The following is a 5,746-nucleotide window of genomic DNA, read 5'->3' as shown; positions in this document are numbered from 1 at the left end:
CCTGGAGTTGTGTTTATTTCCTTGTGACAGATAAGTGAGTCCACGCTTCCCCCCGACCTCCCTCCCCCACCCCACTCCCACCCCATTAGCTCACTGCAGCTCAGTCTTTCACTCTGTTCTTGAGTGCCTTCAAAAAGCCAGCATCCCGGAACAGCCTTTCCCTGGTCTGAATCCTACCTCTGATTATTTCATTCTCCTGAGTATTGGAAGTCACCTTACTCCCGTTGGTGTGGCTCCCCAAACTTGCTAGACCCTTGGGTGCGAATTCTGGACCTATTCCTGTTCTGTTGCCCCGTGTCACTTGCAGTTTACATTTACACTCTTGCTTCCATCTTATTTCTTGACCTCGTCTGTCGCTAGTGATGAAAGATTTTATCCTTACTCCTCATTTGCTTTTCTTTCATCAGAAACAAGATATTCCTTTAAAATTAAAGGTCACTGAGCACCTGTCTTGAACATCTTCTCATGGTGGGTCTCCCTGAATGCCTCCCCTTTCTGATGAAGGGATCCCAAAAGCTGCTGTTGCTGTGCCCTGCTGCTGCATGCACTCTCTCTTCCAGAAACATCCCGGAAGATTGCACCCATAATTCTAGTTCAGTCAGATGAATTGGAAATCGCTCTCTGGGTTGATCAGAAGTCCTTTATTGGTTGTCGATCTGCCTCTCTCATCCATCCGCCTGTCCCTCAGAAACTTCCAGTTACCTTCCTTGCTACTTGTTCTCATCTCATGAATTTTAAAAGTGTGATTGGTACATAATATATGAAGGATGTAATGAAAAGGGTTGCAGTGTTCTCCACGTGATAGGAGCACCTTCTTGATAAACCCTCGGTAGCAATCGGCTCATCTTTTCAGTCAGAACTGACGTGGTGTGTCGTGTGCAGGTCCCTTGCTCCTGTTCAGTTCTCCTCTAAGACCGAAAACAAGTAGAACTCTTTAAAATGAGGAAATTGGGTTGCATTTTCTTTTCTTTAAGTGAATGAAAGCTATTGAGTATTTTGGTCGTAGTCAAAATTGTTCCTTTCTGACCCAAAATGTCATGTCCTTTCTTCTTAAAGTTGATAATACTAATACTCAGGTTTTCAAGACTAATAACCACACAAAGTGGGAGTCTGTGAAGGCAGCTGTTAATAAATTCCTAACCCTTTTTGCCTGGCAAGCAGTATGTAAATTGGTGAGATGGTGCAAAATTGTAAGAATTGGTTAATGTTTGATAATGAATCAATTCAAGACATCTGAAGGCCTCCCTGACTATTTGGAGTTGAAAGGCCAGTTTACAGAATGCAAAAAAAGTAGACTACAGAAATAAGTAACAAGAGTGTCATGTGTTAAATCCTTTCCACTTTAATCTGCCTCGATGGTCCCTGTTACTGACCTGGAAGTTTGCCTCTTTTCTTGTAACTGGCCACCTGAAGTAACCACTTTGAAACGTGTGGCTTCTCTCCAAAGCCCGAAGCAGCCCAACAGGTTGGGGAGAGGCACGGCGGCCTCACTCTTGGGGGAGCCACATCCCCGAGACAGACTGTTGGCTTGGTCTTTGTCTTCTCAAGTAGTCTCAGAGGGCCCTGAGAAGCGTCCCCTCCACTTCTAGTTCCAGGTTTCTTCCACACTCTCCGAGCTTCTCCGGTGAGATGGGGGATGGTACAGATTCCTTGAAAACAATTTCGGGGACACGAAGGAAATGGGAATGGAGCTAGAAGAGGTGGAAGCTGACTTGTGCTTCGCTTCAGAAGGGAATGCTGGTTTTGATCAGCCCCAGAGCCGCTGTCTGACTCGGATGTGCCAAAGAATCAAGTTGTTTGGGACTATCCAGCTCCCCTGAGCAGCCCCAGCTTCCTCCCTGCCTGCCTTTCACAGGTGAACAGGGACGTCCCATCACATCCTGCAGAGGATTCAGGGCTGCGTTTAAGTGCGTTTGAAGGTTGGTGGGAAACATTTTATTCTTTTAGCATCTCTGACACTCCTGGAAATACCCTTTCTGTGCTTGATGATGCAACTCATTAGGTTTTGCCAAAAGGGAAAAAGAAAGAGACTGTGTGGCATGATTTAGGGGTTTGCTTCTAAAGTTGTATCCCAAAGGATAGATCCGCAGGCTCTGAAAATCCGTTGAATTCCTCTCAATCTTCCATCAGTTTCAATATGCATTTTACTCATTTCTTGACAAGGGCTTCTCTTCCATCCGCAGTACTGGCTCTTTCCACAAGAGGGCAACAAAGTCCTTCAGCGCCTTTCTTCTCAAAACTTCGGGAGATGCCTCTTTGAAGTCTTACAGAATAGACTCTCTTGGCTCCGAGCTTGTTTATAGATCTGTGTGTTTAAGACATTTTCCCTTCTTGCCAAGTCCAGTGGTTGCTCAGCCTTCAGGATGCAAACAAAGACTGATGAGTGGGTCAGGCATCTGAATTAGCCGCTTGAAAACGGTGGCCTGAGATGGAGAGCTTAGGACCCACCCTTGGGCGCTCGACTGCACAGAGCAGGGAGGCAGCCCTCCTTACTTCTTTCTCACACACCCCACCATCGCTGCGGGAGGATCCCATCGACGAGAGGGACAAGCAGCAGGGCTGACTCTGGAGTAGGACAGAGGAAATGCTTCTCCCCTCTGCTCCAGGGCAGGTCTGGTATGCCAGGGAGCAAGTCCTGACCCGCGGGAGGTCCCCAGCAGCAGCCGCTTCTCCAGCTTGGAGTTCAGTCTCTGTTCCGTCTCTGTCCAGGACTTGTCCTGCCGCTCCTGACCCTCGTCAGCGCTCTGACCACGAGGTTTGTCCTCACCGCAACATCTTCCTCACAGCCAGTCATGACTGAGGGCAAACACTCGAGCATCACTGTTCACCCCGTCGAGGCAGGAGGCATCTGCACCCGGAACGGCCTTCTTACCGGATCTCTGCCTGGCTCCTTCCCCACCTCCCACCCCCCCTCACCCCCGCCCCGGCCGAGTCTGACCCACTCCCACACTTGACAAAACGCGAGCGAAACTGAAGCTGTGATTGGTTTAGGTAACAGGTGGCCAGGTGTAACTTGTTGGCTTTTATTTTTGGTTTCCCCAACAGTACTGAAATCACTTGCACTTTTCCTCGTTTCTTAAAGAAAAGAAAACCCAGTTTGCTTGCCAGGAATTGTTTAGCGTTAGGTTTACAAAGCTTGTTGTTGAATGTTGAACATTTGTCCAAAGGAGTTTGACAAAACAGAAGCTGCTTGGTCCCTGTTTCGCCTGCTAGGTCGCAAGGATTCAGGCCATGCGGCTGGGGTACTTGTGTCAAGTCCAGAAGGGGGCAGTGTCCCTCTCCTACCTCTGTGAAGACGCCATTGAAGGTCAAGTTGGACTCGCGTAGGGCAGGTATTTCTCTTGCTGCAAAGCGTAGAGGAGCCTTTCAGTTGGGGAGGTGACAGGTAGGTGAGACAGGATCTCTTCAGATGGGGAAGATGCTGGGGAGAGGAGAGCTCTTGGCCCCAGGAAGCTGTGGCCAGGCAGACCCAGGCTTCCCCCTGCATCTCCCAGTTAGCCTCGCTTCCCGGAGTCCTCTCTTTCCAGCATCCTGTCAGATCCCTCAACGTACTCATTTCCCCCCTCATGTTAACTATACCAATATTATTTTTTTAACGATTGAAATGCACTTTTTTTATTTCAACTCAATCATGATTTTAAGTATAAAAAATTTATAGACTGTTAAAACTACTTTTTTTGTGTATTTTTAACCACTCGATGTAGCATTGTCTATTTTATTCTTGTGAGACTCTGGTACAAGGCGTGCCACTTCCTATTTCCGACGTGCTGGGCCTTTGGATGTGTACGGTAACAAACTTAATGCTAATGTTCAGAGTAAAAAAAAAAAGCAGCCCTATCTGTCGTGTGTCTTTCTTACCTCCCTCTCTTCCTCACCCTATGTCAGCACCATTTTGAGGTCTCCTTGCTCAGTGAACTGTCCTTGTTTTCTGCGAGATGGGCCGTCCTGATCTGCTCTCATCTGTGGCCTTTAGTCCTGCCCAGCTCACTGACCCGACGGCCTCTGTCTGCAGGATGACATGTTTTCAGGGCTTGCCGGCCACAGTGAACGTGGGTAGTTCTCGTCCGCTGGGGCTGCCCGCCCGCCCACTCCGACCAGCCGAGCGGCCGTCTGAACATATCCTAGAAAACAGTATTTGAGAAAAGGATCACGACTGAGATCTGAAGCAGTCTGAAGAACGGGAAGCCCGGACGGACACAGCTTACCAGAGTCCCGGCCCCGAAAAGCAGGGATCGTAAAGTACGGCCCTCGGGCCGAGGCCCCTCTTCCTGCGCCCGCCCCTGTTCACTCCCTCCCTCAGCGGTCGAGCCCACGAATGTTCGCGGAGTGCCTCGTATGTGCTGGGCGCTCCTCCGGCCGCTGGGAATTCACGCGGTGAGCAAGACCATGGAGCTTCTGTCCCGAGTAGAGGAAACTCAACAATAAACAAATACGATCTGATACGACGTCAGGTGGGAAGAGGCTGGTCGAGGCTCACCCTGGGAGCCAACTGCAGGATCAGCTGTTCTCTGTCGCAAGCCTTTCCAGCAGGGAGTGAAGGCAGTGGGAAAGAAGTCCTACTGTTCAAGTTCCCTTTGGGTAAGGCCTCTTAGAAGGGAACGAAACCGTCCAGATCATAGGATTACCACTCTTGCTCTTTATCATTGTATAACTCTGGCTAGAGAGGTCAACACCCCGTGTCCCAGCCTTTTTTTCCACGGAGAGAGAGTAGATACCCCCCCCCACCTCAATAGAGACTAAATCAGTGGCTTTCAAACTTTGTGACCCATGGAAAGAAATGGATCTTCTCATGACTCAGCTAATCCAAGATGCAGATCTATAAGCTTATTTATATAAGTGAATTAAAAATTCAAGGTGAATATCTTTCATAAGTCCTCCTGCAGTTTGAAGACTCCTAGATTTTTTTTTTTTAATTTATATATTTGACAGAGAGAGACAGCCAGCGAGAGAGGGAACACAAGCAGGGGGAGTGGGAGAGGAAGAAGCAGGCTCCCAGCAGAGGAGCCCGATGTGGGACTCGATCCTGCAACGCCGGGATCACGCCCTGAGCCGAAGTCAGACGCCTAACGACTGTGCTACCCAGGCGCCCCTGAAGACTCCTGTTCTAAAGCAGTGTATATGTGTATTATTTTCTTCCCACAGCAGCCTGCATTCACTTTCATATAGAACCCGTTGTAACTGGAACATGCAACATCTTAACGGGTTCCTATTTCTGACGAGGTCCCAACTCGGACTTCCTTGCACAGATTAGCCCACTGCTCATTCCAGCACCCTGCCGTGGAGACATTCAAACCGCAGGCACAGGGCAGTCCTTTCTCATGGGGCCTGTGACTCACTGCCCTCACCAGGGTAACTAGGACCACACTTGGCCCTTGAACAGCATGGGGGCTGTGGGTGCTGGCCCCCCGTGCAGTCACAAATCCGTGTATCACTTTGGACTCTTGCCTCCCCCAACCCACCAAACTTCGCTATTAATAGCTTTCTGTGGACTGGAAGGCTTACCAATACCAAACAGTCGATTCACACATATTTTAGATATGCATTTTTACTGTATTCTTACAATAAAGTAAGCTAGAGAAAAAATATTATTAAGAAAATCATAAAGAAGACATTTACAGGACTGTGCTGTTTCCCCCAAATCCATGTGATGAGTAGACCCACGCAGTTCAAACCCATGTGGGTCAAGGGTCAACTGTCCTTCATCGCGATTCAAACATGAACCCCCTTTCAAGGTCTCCATTGTAAA

The sequence above is a fragment of the Ursus maritimus genome, unplaced genomic scaffold (genome assembly GCF_017311325.1).
Source record: "Ursus maritimus isolate PB19 unplaced genomic scaffold, ASM1731132v1 scaffold_24, whole genome shotgun sequence".
NCBI classification, from domain to species: domain Eukaryota; kingdom Metazoa; phylum Chordata; class Mammalia; order Carnivora; family Ursidae; genus Ursus; species Ursus maritimus.
Note: the sequence above shows the minus strand (reverse complement) of the source record.